This window comes from Aythya ferina (genome assembly GCF_964211825.1).
Source record: "Aythya ferina genome assembly, chromosome: 1".
NCBI lineage: Eukaryota > Metazoa > Chordata > Aves > Anseriformes > Anatidae > Aythya > Aythya ferina.
Genome location: NC_140296.1, coordinates 1,704,924 through 1,727,986, shown reverse-complemented (window position 1 = coordinate 1,727,986; position 23,063 = coordinate 1,704,924). Strand labels below are relative to the sequence as shown.

At 47.0% G+C, this 23,063-nt stretch overlaps 1 protein-coding gene across 5 annotated transcripts in view; it reads right to left on the bottom strand.

The window, feature by feature from the left end:
• FAM168A (family with sequence similarity 168 member A) overlaps positions 1–23,063 on the bottom strand; it is a 171,314-nt gene that overhangs the window by 118,604 nt on the left and 29,647 nt on the right. For all 5 annotated transcript variants that reach the window (XM_084494652.1, XM_084494656.1, XM_084494653.1 and 2 more), the window contains one exon: positions 5,071–5,171. The gene's annotated coding sequence lies outside the window, so the exon portion shown is untranslated. The remainder of the gene's footprint in view (positions 1–5,070; positions 5,172–23,063) is intronic.

Sequence of the window (23,063 nt, the reverse complement as noted above, 5' to 3'; positions counted from 1 at the left end):
TTATAATTGCGCAGGGCTCTCGCTCTTCAAGCCCAATCACTGTATTTCACACTAAACCCTAATTATACAATCTAGCATGAAAAAGCCAGAGATCCAGGCCCTTTAACAAGCTTAGGCAAAATCAAAGGCCCACAAAGGGCTAAATCAAAAGCTGGCTCACACCAACTCCATTCTTTGTGCAGTCAACCAAGACTAATTAATGCTTTTAATGTCAGTTTACCCCTTTTGGCACTATAAATCAGAACACGCAGCTTTTAGGAGCAAACAAAAGAACCCGTGAAAGGTGCAGCTTATTAACCAAAGGCGCAAATTCAAACGTGCTTAATCAGAAGCAGGTAGATGGAGCAGCACCGTAGCCACCGAGCAGCGTTATCTGCAGGCTGGGCGCAGGGAACATTCGTTTAGCAGCACAAACAAGGCTGGCACACCAGGAGGAGGTGGTAAATTATACCTCTATGGGAAGGACCACCAGCCCCAGCAGGGCCCTTGTGACTGCAGAGATGTGGAAGGAGCTACGGAGAGGTGTGGAGGTCGTGCTGAGTGTCCCACCTTGATCTCGTGGCCTTCAAGAAGTGGGAGTGCTTCCACACGGCTGCAGCAGGAGCAGAAAAGGGGTGCTCGAGCTGATCCCCTGCTATCACCTGCTTGGCACGGCCCCTCCGTATTTTCTCCATCACATGCTGCTCTGGTTTTGGCGTGGCAGCTGAAGAGATCTGGTTGGGGTTTTGTTTCGTGGAACGCACATCTCTGTTTTTGTGTTGGTTTGGAAATCCGCGATTCAAAAGCCTGATGCTAAACGTGAGCCCAAAAAGAAGCCATGGCCATGAAGCTTTCAATAGACACACACATTTTTTAAGAAGCGATATAGATACGATTCACTTCCTAGGCTCAAAGAAGAAGAGACCCTAACCTCATCTTTCTGGCTGAGCAGATGGACAAGACATTTTTTGGGGCGCTCTGCTCCTGCCTTGGTGCAGCAGCTACAGCACACTTTAAAATGCCACATAAACTCAGAGATCAGCAGTAGGAATTCAGTCCTGAGCGTCCCGGAAAGGCTGGTATCAGAGGTCCTCTCTGCTGCTTTTGTCAATAAGTCTCATTAAAACCTTCCTTTGTTTTATAAATCCGTTTTTGACATTGGATTTTCTCCCCTCGTTCTGGGAAATGCTGTCTTCCTAATGATGGCTCCCTCCTTATCCCTCTAGCTGCAGGCATAGCTGATGTTTGTGTCATCAGCTGGTGAGCAACCACCCCAAAATACCAAGGCAAAAACGTTTAAAAGAGAATTTCTTAAGGAAGTAGAACTGAATAAGGAAAGTATTTGCAAGCATGCTTCACTGCATTCATTAAATTTATTAATTTCAGCTGAAATTCTCTTCATAAATTCATCATATTTTAAGATACGGGAAAAGGTTTCCCTATGTAACCTATCACAGTGTGTTTGGGTGCGTACTGGAGGGGGGTTTCCCTGCCCTTTTCTGACACAAACAGCACTGCAACATTGTCCAGAAAGGCACAAAAGTCTTTTCAGGAAGTGAAAATTCCCATGAAGCAAGGATGGGCGAAGTAACCACAGGTCCCGGAGCCTCCCACACCTTTATTTGCGACTGCCGTGGGAGAGTGAAGAAAGGGAACCCCAAACCCAGCACCTTCAGGATCTAGCTGAGGCACATTTAGGAGAGGCCTTGCTATGGCACAACTCCCTGGGAGCACAGGAAGATGAAGGAGATGAAGCCCAAGAGGAAGAAGGGTGCCCATGTTCTCCACCATCAACCAAGAGCATCCAACTCTCCTGTTTCATCCACTGGACCTGATGGAGCTGCTCCTGCTCCCTGCAAGCATCCTGGCCAGGTGCCCAAGCACGTCTCACGCTCATCATGGGGTGAGTTACGTGGTGTGGTGGGACACATCGCTCCTCTGAGCTGCCCTCACCGCCAAAGAAGTGTCCCCAAGGAAAGAAAGCTGCCACATCCCTCTGAGCCACCGCGTCCCTCCGAGCCTTCCCTTTTAGGAAGACAGAAGCTGCCTTTTAAAACATTAACAGTGTTCCAATATGACTCATTTGTTCCCAGAGGAAAGAAGGGAACACGAATACCTGTCCTTGGTGTCACCATCACAATCCCAGAACTGTAGGGGTTGGAAGGGACCTCCAGAGATCATCGGGCCCAACCCCTCTGCCAAAGCAGTTCCCTAGAGCAGGCTGCCCAGGTGGGCGTCCAGACAGGCCTTAAATATCTCCAGAGACCCCACAGCCTCCCTGGGCAGCCTGTCCCAGTGCTCTGTCACCCTCACCGGGAAGAAGTTCTTTCCCCTGTTGGTGCAGAACTGCCTGGGCTCCATTTTGTGGCCATTGCCCCTTGTCCTGTCCCCACAGACCACTGAAAAGAGGTTGGCCAAATCCCTCTGCCTCCCACCCCTCAGGTATTTATACACACTGAGGAGATCCCCTCTCAGTCCTCTCTTCTCCAGGCTGCACAGCCCCAGGTCTCTCAGCCTCTCCTCACAGGGAAGATGCTCCAGGCCCCGTATCATCTTTGTGGCCCTCTCCCTTCAGCCCTCCAGCAATTCTCAGATGTCCCATAGGATCCCCCTGCCCTACACAGCCTGGCTCTCCGGAAACCATCTCCCATATCACACATACTCCCAGGAGGACCCCACAGACCTGGCACGAGTGGTCCCAAGACTCAAGGCCAGAAATTTTCCAGATGAGATCTGAAATTTTGAGGTGAAGGGAGCAACTCCAGGAAGCCCAAGTGCACCTGGCCACATCCAAATGCCATTCAGGCACGCTGTATAACGTAAAAAGAAAACTTTTACACCAAACCAGGCTACTGCACTGATAAGTGAAGTATTGTTAGGTACACAAGGACTTTCCACGTTACGGTTAACTATTTATTTGCTGGTATTCCCCTTAGGATTTGTCAGGGGAAAGGGATGAGGGGTTGTTTCCCGAGCAGGAAAGAACCTAACCTAAGTAAACCAACTTACGAGGTTTACTTCACACACACACACATATCAAGAGTTTGACTGAATTTCTTCCATCTTTTGATTTCTGAGCACTTTTTACCGTCCTGAATCTCAAAGGAGGAGGCTCAGCCCAAGACTGAGACACCCAAAAGTCAATCTCCGAAACGGAGAGACCCTCGGGCAGGGCATTCCCCACGGGGCCGGAGGAGGCAGCTGGCAGCTCATGGCCAGATTTCCCCAGGCTCCATCAATTCCTCCCCCAGGATGTTCACTGAGCCCACTGGGAGCTCAGACACCCAGAGAGCACAAAGCTGTAGATTAGGCTTCTTAAATCTGGAGCTGAATCGGACAGAGCCACGGGACCAGCAGCTCTGTTTCTGATACAAAGCCAGCACTTACCTTGCTCTCATTTTGAAAAACACCTCGTCTTCCTCATCTTCCATCAATGCCAGTCACTTTGCCAATCTCTCAGCAATTCAGCCCCCACCCCTACCTCCTCCCTACCTTCCAGTCCTCCTGCAGCCCTACAATTCTTTCTTTGACCCTGCAGAAGCAGCACAGCCCCATCTGTGTCTCCTTGTGCAGGAAAAGGGGACAGAAGCAGCACCAAAGCCCCTTTTTTTCCCCACCTTTATCCTTTTTTCCAGCTTGATATTCAACAGAAAGGGGCCCGTCGTTGTTGCTGCTGCAGGACTGCCAAAAGCCAAGTTTTTCTGAAGCGTTTGGCACTTTCTGTCCCATCCCACCTGAGACGTGTGGAGTTGAGGAGGGTGGGGAGAGGAAGAAACCAACAGGCTGCTTTTGTCCATACCCCAAAAGCAGGCATCTAATTAGGGCAGGGATGGGCTGGAGCACTTCTGCAGGCTAAAATATTGGGAAGACAAGGGCGATCTGCATGCCTGAGTGCCTGATGCCTGCGTAACGCGGCGGATCCGAGAGCGGGGAGCATCCATCAGCACTGCTGTCGTCTGCCCACAGCTGGTTTTCGGCAAATCTGCCTTGAGTGGGAGCAGAACACTCAGCGGGTAGCCTGGCAGTTTATGTTACTAAGCAATCAGCAAAAAACATGGAAAAGGGGAGGGGAAAAAAAAATGTCAACAATGTGTTTTCCCTACTTCTGCAGGAGAACAGCTGGAGTGGGTCAGGTCAACGCTTTGGCTGCCCCAACTTCTTCTCTGCAGCAGCAACAGAATTGAAAACACCTCGGGGAAAATGCAAGCACGGGACAGCCACGCCGTGACACTTGCCCAGCACATTTTCCAGCCTGGAACAGCTCAGGGATTTCCTGAAGTGGTGTGCTCATATTTAATAGCCAGCTATATATCACGTTATACCCCTATTACAACACATCTTCTTATACATAAATGCCTGGAGGACCCGACCAGTTCACAATGCAAGACATCAAACAAAAAAGAAACAATTAAGATAAAACCAGCTCCAAACAATTTACAGACAACATGACACTACAAAGTTTTGATTTTTAAAACTATTTTTATAACTATTTCTACCTTTCTTTTATGAAAGGCTGCAATATAAGCTGGTAGAAAACTGCCTGCAGGCAAATGATAGAAATTTACACCAGGAAATTTATACCAGGAATCACCCCTTCTGCCAACCCACTAGCAAACACAAGCAGTATCTTTTGCCTTAATACAAAGCAAAAATTAATTATTTACTAAGATGATATTAAGACTAATAAACACTAAAAAAAGCAACCCTCTCAATTCTTTACAGGAGCAGCACGTACCTACTGTGCATTTTATTCCAGCCTGCTAATTACCGTGGGCTTATTAACTTTATAAATCAATACAATAAAATACGCTAAGCACGCAGCATTACTGGAGTTGCAGTTTATGCATTTCTTGACCCAGAAATCACATAATTAGTTTAAAATCTAATGTGATCCTGTATGGAAGTTCATTTAACATAGACAAGGCTCCGAGCCACACCAAACACCAACACTTTTTCACCAGTCTGCACTTGCTCTTGTGGTTCCCCATCCCCTATTCCCCCAAATCTTTTTGGTCTGGGAGTTGTTTGGAGGATATTTAAACCAAAACACGAGCATTCGAGGCAACCAGAAGACCACAAATCGATCGCTACCTCTCGTGGACGAACTTCCTTCGGGTGGAGACAATCCCGACGGTGATCTGCCTAGGGCTGCGGGGCAGTGGGAGTCTTCACAGCATTCCACAAGTCCTCAGCTGCAAGAGAGAGAAAGAGGAGAGGGGTGAGGCTCTGCCAGCAAACCCACAGGAGAGAAAGCACGGATGCAGAGCTGCAGGATATGAAGAGGAAGAGGACGGAGCCCTTAAAAACTCAAAGAACTGATTTTCCAGCGCTACAGGTACAGGATGAAATGTGGCAGATTTTCAACATTTGCATCCTTCCAAGGCTCGACACCTTCCTGCAGGGACACACTACAGGGATACAGTCTGGGACTTTGGGCAGAAAACTTGCACAAAGGCTCCATCACCTCCACGTCCTTCCTTTCCTGACATCCTGCTGCAGGTTTGCATAGAAACTAGAAACAAACAGCATCAGGAGAAGATAAAAATCACAACCAGGCTCTCCTCGGCTTTCATAAGCGGAGGAAAGAAGGGAATCTGATCTTTTATTTAATTACTCGCCAGCCAGCCATTTGTCAGGATTGTAGACTAAACAGGTTTTGGGCAAACAAAGCTTTACACGGCTCTCCAACACCCCTCCCGTCTCAGCTGAGACAGAAACTCCGAGAACTGAAAATGAAACAGCCCAAAACGTAGCACAGAAAAGGCTCCCGAGCAGCTCCACATGCTTTCTGCATTAGGTAGAGGCACAGAAAACCTCCTGTTCGCAACCCAGGACCCTTCCAGCCTTGCACGGCTTCTTTATTTCCATCAACCCAGGACCGAGAGGTTTCCATGAAACCCTTTTGCGTTACCACTAACCACCCTTCCAGCCTCAGCTCCCCTTCAATCAAAAAAACAGGGAGAAAACGGGCACAGAATACTGATTGCAGCTCCAGGAAGGTTTTCACTGGGATCAGCTGCTAGAGGAAAACCCCACCACGCCATCCGAGATGGCTCCGAGGAACCAAGTCAAAGGTTGGTGCCACGTTGGAGGGATCCAGCGGCTGTGCAGGCACTTTCCTGCTGTATTTTCACCTTATAACAAGTATATTTGCTGCTTGGAAGTTTATCGTGGCTTTAGGCTTCCTGATTTGTCTTTCTGGCCTCCCAGTTCAGTGGGTACCAGCCCTAAAACTCATCAGCAAGCAGCCTCCAGGAGGGAGAGAAAAGGGAGAAGTGAATTCTAGCGCCTTGACAGGTCTCATCACATCGAGCTCTGCAGTGGCAAATTAGGCTCTCTTTGAGCACATTTTGTTCTCCGAGTAGCTTCGGTGCTTCGGGAGGCACCAAATATAACACAGCCCCATTTTAACTTCCTTCCAGGAATACACACAGTCATTTATCAAGAAGACGTGGGCTGCAGTTTCAGTTCCAAAAAGCTCCAGCACCGTTCTGTGAAATTAAACAAATGACTCCAATTGCGGCGAGGAAGAAACAGAAAAAAACAATCTGGGTCCCATCCGACTCGGCACAGTCACCCTTTTCGGTGTTGGGTTTTGGGGTTTTTTGGTTCTTTTTCCTTTTCTGCTTTTTTCTTGACCAGCAGTCAGGCTGGCTGCCACACGTGTACAATTTACCTGGATTTGCAGAGAAACACAGCCAGGCCCAACCCAGGCCTCCAGGTAGAAGCAGAAAGACATTTATTTATTAGAGAATTGGACAAAAAAATGTATTCTAACGAGGGAAAATACGACATGAGGAGCCTGGGGTAGACATAAAAATGGGAATACTGCATTTCTAATTACAAGTCTACGTTGGGCAATGTGTAAAAGCCTCTCGGCATACACCTGAAGCATCTGTGTGCCTCTCCCCAAGGAGCTAGCCCAAGCTTTCATCCGAGCCATCCCATAACCAAAAGGATTAGTTATCCTGCCACAAACACTAGCCCGTAAATATTATTAATGTTTCCTTGGCAAAGAGCATTAGGGCAGGAGGAGGCTCTCCTCCCCATAGTGTTAATGTTCTTCTTTTCCCGGCTGTTGGCAAGCCTAACTCATTGTCCAGCTCGTTAAAAAAACTGGGAAAGGCATCGTTAAGCCTCCTCTCTTCAGCTGGTGGACACAGATTTTCCCTTCCTTTGCTGGAGTGCCAGACTTCTGCACGTGGAAAGCCCTCGGTTTAGGGTCAAAGCTCTTCCAACTCCTTCCTCCCACCCCTTCTCACGCCTTCTCTGGAGAGCCAAAGTTGCTCCAAACCTGCTGAATAAATTCATTAGCGCCGAGGTAGAATACGTTTCACGCGAGTTTCCCATTAACTTCTAATTTCCTAATTATTAGATTACATGCTCCAGCTTTTAAAGCAAATTACCTCTATCGAGCTGAGCAAAGAAACCTAACAAAGGATTCCTGCAGCTTACTCCCCAAGTCCTCCCTTCCCTCCCATTTTCTTCTTGGTGTGAAAAAGTTCAAATCCTTTAATGTTGCCTAAGATTACTGCAGCTATTTAGGAAGAGAACTTGCTACCTAATATCTTCATCAACTACAAGGGGTGTTTCAGGCAGGGAAAGAAGATTTTTCCTTCTGTTCCCATCCTCCCCCCTCCTATGACCTCCTGCTCCAGTGGCAGGAGCTGGGCACGTGGATTATAAAATAGATTAAGAATTAATTAGAAGGTATTGATTAAAAAACTCGCCTTGGGAGATTGCAGATTGCTACGATAAACTCGTGTTAGCACAATTCAGTTAAAAATGCTCTCCACAACTTATCAAGTGAAGATAAAAACACTCGCTAAGTGTCTGACATGCTGGAAGGTTAAAAAAAAAATCTACAGCCAAGGAAATGACTTTATTCAGTCGGACAGCACTGCACAGATTCCCTCGTGAGCCAATTTTCTGTCTCAAAGACCGTACTGAGACCCTGAAATGCACGGCCATCCATCAGGACACTCACCAAGACTGGGATTTTGGAAGGAGAGGAAAAACATTAGGGGCTAAAAATCCAGCTGGATGAGGTCTAACAATGCTCGAGCAGAGCCAGGCACCTAAGCATGCACCTTACCTAAATCCTTTTGCATAACACCTTGAGTTTAACCCTCAGTATCCACAGAAAAGGAACTTTGGGGCTCAAATAAGTAAAATTTATTGGATAATATTGGATGGACGTGTCATCCCTTTCCTATACCTGCACCCTATTTTGTCCTGGAGCATCACCACCCTTCTGCTCCGCTCCGACACCTCTGAGCCTCCCACACCCAGCTGCGTCCTTACCTCAACCATCCCTAATCCCAGGCAGGAAAAATTCCCCAAAAATGACAGAAATAGGTGCCGGTACTTGCCTACCTCCTGCTTTCATCCATTTGTCAAAAGCAGTTCTTGAAGTATTGAAACCACGGCACTCCAGGTTTGTTATTCCCTCTCTTGTACAGTTCCTATATTCTAGGACATTTAGAGGTTTCTGAGTCACAGACAACTTTGTAGTGAAAGAAAAAAGTTAATTAGAGAAAAATAATGTTAATTGAAACAACGTATGGCACCACGGACAATACTGAATTGTCAAAAGAAAACAGAAAAAAAAAAAAAACAGCGTGAAAAAGGAAAATGCAGCAATCACCTTAAAAACTAAAAATATAATTTACAGCTAGAGCAGCCTCAGCTGGGCCTATATCTCTATCAGAAAAATACAAAAAGTCGAGGAAAACATTCTCCTACGAGCCTTCGTGGCATTAAAGGAGAGGGATTAAGGAGAACATGACAGGCAATCTATTCGGGCATCAGGCCGAGTGCTGACAGGGCTCCGACCTCTTCAGATGCACGGCTGAGAGCTAATTCGTGAAACCTTCACTCCAACAGCGAGTAACTACAGACTGCAGCTCCAAGGTGTTAATCCCAGGTGTGGCATTAAGCTGGGAGCAAGGAAATACCATACAGAAATATTTGTCACCGCATTTTGTGTATTCAGTACCCGAATTCGGGAATAAAGGGGTGAAATGTTAACGAAGGTGCACAGGTTACCCAGAGCAGAGATTAGTTCTTCTCAGGATGTATAAAAAGAATAATAAATGAATGAAAATTTAAAAATGCCCAAGAAACTGATGGTACTGGCAAATATATACATATATATACATATATACATATATATAAGTAAATAAATAATCCCTGAGAAACTGGTGGTACTGGCAAAAAAAAAAATATATAGATAGATAGATATAGATATATATAAATAAAATGAAATCCACCTGAAGGAATCAGAAGCCAAAAACATCCGTGGCACTACCTAGCAGGAAAGCAAGGCATGGAAAGAAATAATTTGGGAACACAGAGCAAGCACATCGCAGGAAACCTCCGTGGGGCTTTTCGTGTTTCCTCCCCCAAAACTGCCTGCCATCCTCGTGCCATCGCAACTGTTAAGGGGCCGTGCAGCAAACCAGATTAAACACTGATCTGGGTTAAAAATAACCTTTTTTTGCTGTTCCCTGAGCTGGTTCGCCAGATGGCCCCTCCGGCAGCTGCAGCGGCACCGGCGAGGTAGCACGGAGGTGGGAAGAGGCAGCCGAGGAGGAGCAGGAGGAGCACAGCTCCTCGAGCCAGGGCTGAGCGAGGGAAAGCATTTTGGTGGGATCTGATGGAAAAAATGGGAAGCATTTCGAGCAGGATTGCTTGGAGAGCACGCAGGTGATGTCCCACATCTCCGTGCATGCTCTCCATCCCCGGGCACACGATGGCCTTCCACCATTACAGGGATTAAACACCATGAAAACACACCTCGGGTTGTTTTCTTTTTGTTTGCTTGTTTTCCTGTGTGGTTTGGGTTTCTTTTTTGTGGTTTTGTGATTTTTACCTACAGGGTATCAGGGTGAAACTGAGAGGTAAGAAAAGAGCAGAAGCCATTAAAAGCAGCCAAGCCGGGCAGCATCCATCCTTCGGGATCATCCTATCGTCCCAGCCTGCAGCCTTAAGGAAATAGAGGTTGATAAATATCAGCGTTCACTGCTGAATATCAGCCCACCACACCTCCCTCTGACATCACTTCTGTTGTAGTGTTAAGATTTCCTTTCTCACGAAGTTTAAGGCAGAGCAGGATTAGGAAACGAGGTAAATCACATCCCCGTTTGCACTGTTCTGCCACTTACTGATAAAAAAATAACAGCCTAATCCATGGGCAAACTGGAGCAGTTGACTTTAGAGGCAAAGACTGGTAAAAAGACAACTGCTGGTGAAACCCCAGTGATGTTCTGCCTGCTCCTTCTGCTGTTCTGCTTGGGATGTCGGCCCCAAAGAGGATCCCCCAAGTGCAGGACCTGGGATCCCACACGGCAGCATCACTGGTGGGCTTGAGAAATTGAAGGCAGCTATTCCAATCTGGACTCATCCCCAGATGAAGAAAACTTCAATAAACAAAGCGAGATCTGGTTTGCATTTATATTTAAATCTACCTAAAAAAAAAGAAGACTATTTATTACAAGGCCAGTCTTTCCAAATGTGCCAGTTTGCAAAGAAATGTTACTACGCCTGCTTCATTTTTTAATCCAGAAAGATACACACTGGAGACAAACACATTTATTCAAACAACCGATTTTCCCTTTTTTAATGCAATTTGCTATTCTAAGCATATGCTCTAGCCTGGCTTATTAATCTACTTTCAGCTTATATAGTCAGTCCATCTTTGAAGAAAGGTTCTTCTTGCATTTCTAAAACTCTATCGCAGTACCTAGGCTCGACACGCTGCCTAGCAGTAGGGTTCAAACACATATTTAAATTATCCTGGTTATTAAATTGGTATTAAAGCAGTAAACAGTGAAATAAAGAGCTGCTTTTGTATTTGCACAATCCTCCAGGATCTCTAAGGTCAGATTTCATCCTCTCACCACATTAAACATTACGTGTTTACCATCGTTTAAAAGATGCAGCTTTGAAAGCAGAAAATTATCATCTGGAGATAGCGACTCCCTAAATATCAAGAGACCATTGCCAAGAGCCTGTGAAAAACTGGAGGCCTTAACATTAAATATTACCTTTGGTTTACCCTTGAAAAGAGGTCTCAGCCTCGAGTCCTCCAGCCTTGAGGAGGAGGCTAGGTGAAGCCAGGGCTCAGGAGCAAGGTGTTTCAGCTGTCATCCCAACTATCAGCATCACATCTTTCATCCATCGCATCTTTCTTTCATCTTTTCTTTCTCGGCCAGCTCTTTATGTCCCAGGTACAGGCCCTGGGAAGGCTTCAGAGCCATCCAGCACAGATCCAAAGTCATCTCTGAGCCCACAGATGAAAGGAAAGACCGAATCACAGAACCATCTAGGTGGGAAAAGCCCTCCAAGATCACCCAGCCCAACCTCTGACCTAACCCTAACCAGTCCTCCACTAAACCATATCACTAAACTCTACACCTAAACGTCTTTTGAAGACCTCCAGGGATGGTGACTGAACCCTGGGCAGCCCATCCCAATGCCTCACAACCCTTTCAGTAAAGAAGTTCTTCCTAACATCCAACCCAAACCTCCCCTGGTGCAACTTTAACCCACTCCCCCTCGTCCTGTCACCAGGAACATGGGAGAACAGGCCAACCCCCACCTCGCTACAGCCTCCTTTAAGGTATCTATAGAGTGTGAAGACAAAGGAAGACCTTCTGTTATTAATTTTTTCCAGATCTTTAGCCTTAGTTTTCACTTACTGCCACTTCCAACTTGATGTTATGGCCCTCTTGAGAGCAGGGAAGCAAAATACAGCCACGCTCAGCACCTTGCTATTAAATTCAGCATCCACAGCCCGTGGTGGGCTTAGCAACATGGAGTAATCCCAACTCGGAGGGGACCCACAAGGATCATCGAGTCCAACTGTAAAGCTTCATGAAGTCTTGCTGAGCAGGTACACTTTTCCTAAAAGAGCCCATGCCACAAATTTTAGGGAAGGTGTCCCTAAAACTTACTCTCAGGTTTGGCTTCTAGAGCCTGGTTTTCATTGACTCTTCCTTAACATGCCCTGAGGGTGCTGGATGAAGTCCCTCAGTGGTCTCGACATTTATTTGTCAAGTGGAACACTCTATTTATGGACAGTGAGATAAAACAAGAGCAGGTCTCACCAGTCCTGATGGTTTTATCCATCCTTTGTCCTGTCAAGCCACCTAAGGGCTTCTAGTCAAACTCCACAACGAAATTACCCATTACAAGTAGACCTTGATCTCGTCTTGATGTCCTGCTAATACAACCACATAAAGCAGCCTGTGATCTGTTCTCCGCTGTCCTCCTGACAGCAAAATCAATTTGCAGATTGCCGTATTGACGAAGAGACTTCTCTCAGTTATTTCCATTTGAAAAGCCAGCCAAGGCGCAGTGAGGAAATCATTGTTTTGCCAGTACAGATGATTTTGACCTAATGATTTTGCTAGCGACCCTTCTGTCTCGAGAACCTACACCCAATCCTGCCATGCTACGTCTTGGGAGAAGGAGTTCTGGTCAAAAAAGTGATTCACAAAAGTGATTTTTCACTTATCCATAAAGTTTCCATAAGCAGCAATCAACCATTTATCAGATCTTTTGTCTTCCACCATGCCCAAAGCGCACACACGATGACTTGAGCAGCATCCCTGCACTGAACAACATTTAACCAAGTAATTTATGGAGCCAGGCACACAGATTAGGTAGCCATAAAAATAACGTTAAGGTGGGTAACTGCTTTTCCATAAAGGTGTTCCCAAAGCCCGCCACAAATTTTCAAGGACTGATTGCTTTTCAATAACAAACTCATTTTTAAATAAGCTTAAAAGCAATTAAAAGCCAGTTAAGTCAACATTTCTTTCACTAGGGGCTATTAAGCACTTGTTTAAAGCAGTCCCAGTCTCTCCTTCCTCGGGAAGTCATTAGCCACAGCTGTCACCACAGAGCTAATTTTTCTCCGCTTGATTCCCTTTGCCACGCGGAGTTTTACAGCAGCAGTGCCAGTGACGAAGTGAGCCCAAATTTAGAGCAATATCCACCAGTTCTGGAACGGATCACGAGGATCCCCCGAACACGTGCAAGTGTTTCGCCTCCCCGAGTACTGCAGAAGGATTAAAAATAAATAAATGTAGATTCCCAAAATCATCAGGGTTGGAAAAGCCCTCCAGGATCATCCCCTACCACCGCTGGCACCCACTAAACCATGTCCCTAAGCACCACGTCCAACCTTTAAAACATTTGATAACGTAAGAGAAAAACAAAAAGCTTTTTTCCAGCCCTGTAACAGCTTTTGCTAAGGACTTGAATTATTTACTGGTCCTCTACCAGCTCCTCACAGCAAAGATCAAGTCAGACAGCACTCAAGTCTGTACCGCCACGTTGCATTACGTGCAATCAGCCAGGTCACTGAGCGGGCCAGAAATTATCCCTTATTAATTATTTAGTGACCAAGAGTGCTGAGTTTCACTACTTTCAGCACTGTCATCTCATACGTGCCCTGGCTGGCTGCTCAACACCCGTGATGTGCCCTGTCTCAGAGAAGCTAAAATTCATCTCCAAACAGCCCTGAAAATGTGCCTACAGATCATATTGTGAGCCAAGCCCGTTCCTACCTCGTTAAGATACCCACGGAGCCTCATCTTCACCAGATCTGACCACAAAAAAAACATCTGAAGTGATTTTCTTTATAACATTTCTGCAAGAGAGAACGTTAGCGGTGCCCTTCTTGTAGAGATAAGAAATAAACCACATTACATAGACGCCTAATCCCTCAAAGATATTCAGGAGCTCAACTCCCACTGAACCAACGAAGTCAAATTCCTAAATTCCTCTGCAGATCTGGGCAACAGAGACGTACCCAGGTCAGGGAGAAAGCTTAATTTCACGTTCATCTTTTGTTTCATGTTTTGGAGAACCTCCAAACGTGCCAGGACCTCCCAACCTTGGCGTCCAAAATTCCTCCGTTCCCATTTCATGGCAACATTTTCAGCTCCTGCTGTAGGTAGGAGTAAAGGTTTGGCCCCTTCAGGCTTCCAGAAATCATAACACCATTTTATTTCATGCACTACCCTGCGAGTTTTACCCTTAGTTTGGCAACTTTTATACTGGATAATAACAATTAACTCCCTTCGGCATCATTTAGATGAATCATTGATTTAATACACATAGCTAAAAAAAAAAAAAGAGAGAGAGACCTATTAAGTCATCTGAATGACCCTACCATCACCGCTGGATTGTTCCCGGCAGCACACTCCCCCTGCTTGTTTTAAACATGCTTGCCACAGCATCAGCACAAAAAACTGTCTGCGAAGCAGGGACACGTTTCGCTAACATATGCTCCAAGTCAACACGGTGTTGGAAATCTTCAATTTACGACTAAAATGTTGCGCTGCACTTTTATTCCTCCAAATAGGCTCGAATGTTTCTTGAGGGAGGGAAGGAGGGCTGTTTGTATTTCGCTGTGAAGCAAGAAGCCTGAACGAATCCTTCCCTCGTGGTTTCCAAGTTGGATCCAAGGTTTTCATGTCCTGTAGACCAGGGTCTCCGCCAAGAGCCCGACGCGCTGGAAGAGCCCGACCAGTTCTGGAAGTACCAATAACACAGATACAGATGTGCAGAGCATTTTCGGGATGATTTGTGGGTTGTATTGGGGTTTGGTTTATTTTGGGTCAGGTTTTCTGTTTGTTTTCTGAGGAGCAGAGATGAGACTTTCTTCGTGGAGCTCCCACAGGCCCATAATGGGAAAAGGAGAACGGGGAAAAAGCCCTCGTCTCGCTCCCTGCTTCAAGGCAGGAACAACACTGGAGCTGTTCCTGGCAGATGTGCTTCTGAAATCTGTTCTTAGAAACCTTTTTGATGGGGATTCCCGTGTTTCCTCAGGCAACAGCTTAGGGATTGTGGTTGTTTTCCCCTCACCCCATTGCGTAACCCATATCACGCTCGTGTCTGCCACCCCTTATCTTATCACCGCACACCTCCGAGCACCACACACCATCTTCCCTGTAACCTGCCCTCCAGGTGATGGCAGAAAAGACAGAAACAAGGATCCTTCTCCAGATGGGGCAGACCCAGCTCTAACACCACACGCTCCAGCCCGCAGCCACCTGTAGGCTCCTGCTTGTCTCCCCTCAGCCCCTCACTGCCCTCATTGTGCCAGGGAGCCTCTTGCATGGGGTTGTTCCAACCAAGGGGAAGGACGTCTGAAGACGAGCCAGCAGTGTGCCCAGGTGGCCAAGAAGGCCAACAGCATCCTGGCTTGTGGCAGGAGCAGTGTGGCCAGCAGGGCCAGGGAGGTGCTCGTCCCCCTGGGCTCTGCTCTGCTGAGGCCGCCCCTCGAGTGCTGGGTTCAGCTTTGGGCCCCTCACTCCCAGAGGGACATCGAGGCCCTGGAGCCTCTGCTCACAGGGAACCAGGGCCAGGAGCAGAGGGAACGGCCTCGAGTTGTGCCAGGGGAGGCTCAGGTTGGCAATGAGGAGACATTTCTGCTCAGCAAGAGCGCTCAGGCCTTGGGACGGGTTGCCCAGGGAGGTGGGGGAGTCCCCGTCCCTGGGGGTGTTCAAGGAGAGGTTGGACGTGGTGCTTGGGGACAGGGCTTGGTGGTGACATTGGTGGTAGGGGGTGGTTGGAGCAGGTGATGTTGGAGGGCTTTTCCAACCTCAATGATTCTGGGATTTCATGACTCCACACCTGCCTTTCCTTGGTTGGGTTTCCATCAGATTTACTCCTCAGCTTGGTAAATCCTTTCCGAGCAGAAGTCCTGCCCTTGAGCACAACAAGCACTGCTCCCAACTCAGCAACATCCACTATTTCACAGAGCTTCATCCCATCCCACCCCATCCCAAGCTCTTAAGAAAGACATTAAAATTTCAGGGTCCCAAAAATCATCCCTCAGGGAGGCCACACACAACCAACCTCAGCTTCCATCAAACCACCGACCTCTGCAACCCGTTTTCCACCCACCTCAGCGTAGGATGAAGGCCTAGACCGCATGGAAAACCTCAATGCCTCTAAGGAAACAACACCCAGAGCTGCTCATCCCCATCCCAGCACCATCAAGGTATCGTCGACAAGAGATAGGGCAAGAAGTGTTTGTAACAAGCAAGCACTTCTGCACAAACACCACCTGAATTAACTACACTCCGTGCTGTACTTGAAGTTAGCAGCGCTGGCAGCTCATTGCTGCTTTGCTGGCACTGCTTAGGAAGCTGCAATCTAAGGGGAGAAAAAAGATTTGTCAAAGCAGTGATAAAACAAAGCTAAGCCAAATTATGATTTCGCAGTCCACTTTAAGAGCCCCCTATGTGCACTTGCTTGACCTACTAAAAGCCTGCCGCAATAAAAAGCCTGCCACACAAATGTGCACGGCCCTCCCATGGAAGCCGTTACCTGCTAAACAGTACATAAAAAGTGAAAAATAAAAATCAGCGTTTCATGAAAAAAAAAAATATAAAAAGAAATGCCACCAAGTCGCAAGAATTAGAAGTCTGAAATTTAATTTTATGTCTCAAAAATAGGTGCTCCAGGCTGATGTAACATCCCATCAGTCAGGACGGGAAGGCTGCTTGGCTTCTCTGCATCGACCTTTGCTATCCTGGCCCCGTGAGACCTTCTGCAGCCTGGTTTTGGGGTCAATTCAGAGAAATACAAAGCACTTCTTACTGCTGCATACCAAGCAAAAGCCAGGTGGGAGAAAGTAATGCACAGAACTGCCGCCGCTCTGGTGGATTACTGGTCTACCAAAGCTGAGTCCTGGAAGAAAAAAAAATACCAGAAGCTCAGCCTTGTGTCCTTCACACTCTGATGGTGAGTACTGCATCCAGTGCATCAAGACTTTCAAAAACAGGGAAAGATGACAAAAAGTGGTGGTCCTTAACAGAGATGAACATGCACTGGTGCAAGAACAGCTTGGAGAGAGAGGCGAAGGACCGTACAGGACAAGTGCAGGAAAACAGAAGGCATACAGGTCGGGCATTTGCCTGTTAAAGCACGAAAAGGCCTCCAAAAAAGTTCATTCAAAAGTACCAATAGCCATAAAAACGCATCTTTGTGGGTTCTTGGGAAAGGACAAACGAAGCAGAGCCTTTTCCAGACGTCGAGCAGGCTCCATTTTTAACTACAAGGCTTTGTATTAAATCTAATGTATTTCTCAGAGCAGTGTTAACAACAAGGGGTGAACAACCAGCCCCATCTGTGCTGGGCGGTGGTGGATAAACACCCGTGTAAAATAACATTCCTGCATAATATTGCTGGAAGCATCTTCAGGCAGCACTTCAAAGCAGGGCCCAAGGACCCAGTGCAAGCACTGGAGGAAAGCGTATGAGACAGAAGCTCCGTCCTCGCTGAATTCTGCTCACAGAATTCCCCATGACAAACACATCCAAGTCCAAAATAAAAAATAAAATAAAATAAAAAAGGGGAAAAAAAAGGCATCTCGTTACAAAAATGTAAAGAGTGTCATTGACTGTGTAGGGAAGGTAAGTCACAAGGCTCTAAAACTCAGTCTGCTGGTTCCAAGATTACAAGAAGTGAGAAAGCAGGAGAGAAAAATGCCCACTTTCCCATCTGGTACCAATAACGTTAATTTGTGAATTAACAAAATGGACATTTTGGTACAATCAGCTGGAGTCCTGAATATATTCATTTAGAAATGCGAAGCTAGAGAGATGCGTGAGGATAAAGCCTACCAGGTATGCTCGATGGCTATTCTGAAGGCCTGTCCACCACCAAAATTATCCGGACACCGGAGAAATATTTCGTCTTACTCCTCTTCTGCACCAGCAATAAGAAAAGGTCTTCGTTGGAGCCCGCAGACTTTTATTGCTGTGTGCAAGTGGTACTCACAGCCAGATTGCCTGCCCCTGGCTAGTGGGAAGAAAATGATCCCATGCAATAAGGCCAAATTGAACCTGGCAAAAGGTCTGCTTGTGGCCTGGAGAGTAGATGTCCCAGAGGAGCACAGGTTTGGAAAAGCAACCAGTTTTCCTTCTTTCTCAGCAATAAGTGGGTTGGGTTCTTGAAGCCTTTGTTGTCTTGCACTTCAAGCAGCTTCTGTCAAGAGGTGTGGGTGACCTGAAGATGCTGAAGCACCCCAGGCTGAGCCTTTGGTTCCTTCTTGATGCAGGAACATGAAAGGGAAAGAGATAAGGTGGACTTAACAGCATCACTTGAAGTTTTGATGATAGCACATGCCATGAAAGCCATATTCCACGTTTTACCAGGGGCAAAAGCACTGGTATTTTTCCTTCATCTTTTCTGGGGGGATCCTTGTTCTGCAGCTAACAGATCGGTCTGTCATCAGCTGGTCCCAGCTCAGTTCTAACCCCAGGCAACGCTACATATTCCTAAAAAATCAACCTGTATGACTTTGAAGGTTCTCAAGGCAATGGGTGTCCCTTATGGATGGGCTTCCAGGTGGAGATTGGTGATTTGGTAGGACCTCGAGCACCACCACGAGAAGAGCACAGAATTAAAAACAGGAAGACATGGCAAGGCTTGGGACAGCAAACCCTACCTGGTCATCCATCCCTGAAGTGCTTCCCGTGGGTATCCAACACATGACATGGCCGAACCACGGCCAAACATCTCATGTGGCTGAATATCTGCACCTACCCACTGCCTTCCTCGGCATCCTCAGGTCATTAACACCACTGGACTGGCGGTTCCTTGGATGTCAAAGTCTGTTGTGGGTTATCAAACTGCTTACACTTCATCATTAATACGATTCCTGCCACGTTTCCTGCTGCACATTTTCATTTCTTTCCCGAAAGAAAGCAAGAACCAAAAGGTTGCAGTGCCAAGACTAAGACCAAGACTAAGATTTAGCCCCAAGACTAAGAAATAGTTAGCCTCCTTGGGTATAAATCATCGCCCTTATAATCACGTCACACGCAAGAATCAGCTCTGGGAAGTGTCTGTACAATAAAGGGTTTCCAACCAGCAAAAAAAAAAAAAAGATCCCCAAAACCTCGCTGCTCAACTCCAACAGGGAAGAGCAGAGAGAAAAACTTGTGTGAGTAATAGGAGAGATGTTTAGAGCTCCGGATAATGCATCAAAATTTATCCTCCAACCTTTTACACAACCCCGAAATGAGTAATTATGTGCCAGGAGATATCATCTACTCCACAAATCAAGTCACCGAAAATACAGACTAAAAATGGTTTCTAAAAAAGTCAATTTATTAGAGATTACTGTGCAGACAGACATATGAGTGCTCTTGTGTACTCGCTGCATTAACAACCTCTCAAAAGCCACAGGAAAAGAAAAATCAATACTGTGTATTTTTTCTCACATCAATTTATCTACTGCTGAAAAAAAAAAAAACACAACAACTCGCTTCTGCATACGGCCTGTGCACCACAGCCAAGGCCTCCTGCAACCTGGGAAAAACAAAATCAGGTTTTGCTGGGTTTCGCTGATGAAACCCTGCCCTTGCTGCACTCCGAGTTTGCTTTTGACAAACACTGAAATTAGAAAAAAAAAACAGAAATAAAAATAAAAATCAGTCTCACGCAACTCGGCATCGGTACGCAGAGCCTTCGGTTGCTGAGCCCGTGCTCCTGCTGCCGACCTGGAGCCCATTAGCGGTGAACTGCCCGCTAAATATTTCATGATGCTGGATTTCAGACGTTTCCCAGGATGGGTTTTATCACTAGAGATCACGCAGACCGGCAGCACCGCTGCTCACTGAAGTGCCTGAACTCAGGTTGCCTCCCCCAAGCACTTCCCGTTTCCCCACACCCATATATAAAAAAATATACCAAAAAGATGCTTTTTTTTTTTCCTCCCCGACCATAAAATGGAGAATTTCGCTCTGTAAGTCTTTCGGAATGGCACCTGCACAAGAATCAAAATAAATCCCATGATGGTGCTCCCTGCGGAGCAGACTAATCTTGCTTCCTTCATTTTCTTTTTCCAGGTCACCAGTTCACTCCTCTCTGCTGAGAGCTCCCAGCAGACTGTGAGAAGGCATCTTAAGGAATCCTTTGCAGCCGTAGCAGCTTGCTGCCCTGTTATGAAACTCTTAAGAATCCCTTAAAATGTTCCTGTGCATCCACCAGAACCCAGACAAAGTCCTCTGCGGAGCTCGTGCTGCACCCTGATTCTCCAGATTAGAAATGATTTCTAAATACACGATTCTTCAGCTTTTTCGCAGGTGGAGGAACCAGGACACCTGGCTGCAAAGCAGCTCTGGTGGTGGAAAGAGGAGGAGAACGTGGTCTTTGCAAGCCAGGGCTTAGCAGGAGAAGTTCACGGGCTGGATGGTGAGGAACAGAGCAGGAAGGAACAGAAGAGAAACCAGGAGGACTCAGGCAGTCCCTGCAAGACTCCACCACCACCTGGGTTTAGGTAAAGGTGCTGTCTGACACTCCTCTCCTTAAATTTTTGCTCTTTCGCATGCTTTCACCATCGCTTTGTGACCTTAGCTCCAAGCAGCGTGGCTAGAAGAGCTCCCTAAGGAGCCACAACCCCACAAATATTCCTGCAGGACCAGAGCTGGGCTCCTTCTGGTGGCCCCCACCCCGGAGGCTGCCCTCTGAGCGGTGGGACAACGGGGTCCTGCTCTCCCATCATTTTTATTCTTACCCTTGGGGTCGTACCACAGCAGCTCCTGCTCCTTCCACCTCCCTGCAGCCACTTTCTGCTCCGTTTCTCAGCCCCTGCTTGCAGCAGCCCATCTCCTCCACGTCTCCTCACCTCCACAGACCTCTGCTGCACTCGAAGGGCTGCCCTTCCCCTGAAGGGGCAGCGCTAATTCAAATGTCACCAGCCCCTAAATGCCAAAACCTGGAGCAGAAGCTATTTTTTCACCCAAACATGGTGGAAGTTGACCCAAAACCTGTGAGGAGCCAGCGGTCTAGCAGCTGGTGCGCGAGCCTCATTTCTTTACAAAGCTGGGCTAAAAATGGAACCAGCCATCACCATCACCAGCTATGTTTAGAGCCGATACTCTAAACAATTCCTTCCTTTGCTGTTAGCTCTTTTTTTTTTTCTTTTTCCCCTGAAACTCTCCTTGGCAGGAGAATCAAGCAGCTGCCACGGGGAGCAGGAACGGGGCTGGACCGTGCGGCCACGCACCAGCTGGGCGCCTTCCAGGTCACTGCAGCCTGCCAGCCCCCCGACGAGGACGACCCGAGCAGCTCTCGGTGGCACACAGCTTGCTTTTCTCCTGCCTGTGCAAAAAAAAAATAAAGAAAGAAATCCAAAAGATAACTCCCCTCCAGGTAAGCGTTGCGTGCTGCTAGCCACGCAATTCAGGGTTTGAAGAGGTTTGCCCATCAGATTAATAGGTTCGAGCTACAGAAAAATAGCCCAGAAAGACTTTTCACGGGGAAAGCATTCTGCTTCAGACTGTACTCCTCCTCCCGTGCCAAATTGGCAGGAGAGCTGTGTAATTACAGCATTTTTGCAAACAGAATTAATTTATCGCAAGCCTGTACAAGGTAGCCCTTGCATACATGTACTTCACAGAGGGTGGAGAGAAAGGATGTCGCAGTTTCATTCCACCCCACAATTAAACGGCTCTCCCAGAAAAGGAACACTTCAATAAAGCCACTGCCTGCTGGCACAGAGCGCAGCAGTCCCTAATCCACGTTGAAGGGCAGAAATACCCCAAGAGAGACCCTCTGCTTCAGGGAAAGCAGGTTTGGAGACAGAAGAAGGGCTGCTGTATGTTGGGAAGCATCAAACGACTGCCAAACCCGGTACATTTCATGTCCATACATTACAGACTTGCCTGATTTTCCTACCATTAAGCAAAGATCCAGAGTAATGCCGGAGAGACCCAACCACAGGGTGCCAGAAGGGGACAGGCCAGGACTCTAAAACCAAGCACCTTATTTCCTGGAAGCTGGATGCCTTCCTCCTCCTCGTTCTCCCTCCAAAACCCACCCCCAAACCATTTACAGCTGAGATGCTGAAGGGATTAAGATCCGTGCGTGTGGTCACCGGACCTGCTGGCAGAGGATCGCGCTGCATGGTGTACACCCCAAAATTGTGCCAAAAAACTTCAGGACATCAAACCACCGAGATTCTCTGCTTCCCAGAGACACGAGGCACGTCCCCGTTCCCTGAACAGGCACAGGCAGATGTCGATGGAAAGGTGAGATCCTTCCTTTCACCAGGACCTCTACAGGACCATGACACGGGGATCATTGAAGGGTTCCGTCCTCAGTCCATCTTATCTGGCAGAAAAGCAGGTTCACCTCCTATATGTGAATTATTTCCAAGCCCTTCTCAATTTCAGCATTGCTTTGGACGTGTTGATGCTACAGAAACCTCCGTAATTTAGAGCAACAAATGTCTAAACCGTTCCACTCCTACCCTTACAGGCAAGCGCTGAGGAGCTCGTTAGCTGCAGAGCAATTAAAACGTAGGAATTGAATTAAACACGCTTGTGACTGAAAGCTGCACAGCACAAGCTTCAGATTTACCTAACTTAGAAGTTTCTATCAAATTACTCACATTCTTTCACCGTTAGTTAACAGGCTTCATTTGTCTGATTGTTTTTTTGGGGTGGAAGATTGTTGCTGCTCTCGTTTTGAAGCACTCGTAGACACTTTTCTGGTAACTCTCCTAGGGGGAAATATATATCTTTAAGAGGATTTTAAATTATTTTAATCTGAAGAGCACTATAAACATTCCCCATTCTGCAGGAGGAACAATCTGTTGTTGTTCCTACACTAATCCTGGCAAGCACTTGAAGGGCAGGAGCACAATGGGGTGAAATTGTTACAGATAGCCTGAGGGTTATTCCGATACTTGAACAACTAGAATAACGGGGTGGAAATAAAAACCTGGGCCAAAGAGGAGGAAACAGGCTTCCCGATAAGATCAGGGTGCTCGGAAGAAGTAGCACAGAGCTCCTGAAGGGAAGACAGCTGTAGGAGTTAAAAATGAGCCCTGCGAGAAGTGTCAAAAACGTTTGCTAACCCAGATAGAAATCCATCCATCCCCTTCCGCTCCAAAAAAAATAATCATCAGCCGGCAAATTATCTTCCTTCCACTCGGACAAGGGAAATTTCACAAGGTTACTGCAGAGAACAACCCGGAGCTGGCAAGATGGAAGAGAGGCGAGATAATCTAATAGGCCTTTTCTATCTAACTTTTATGATTCTTATGA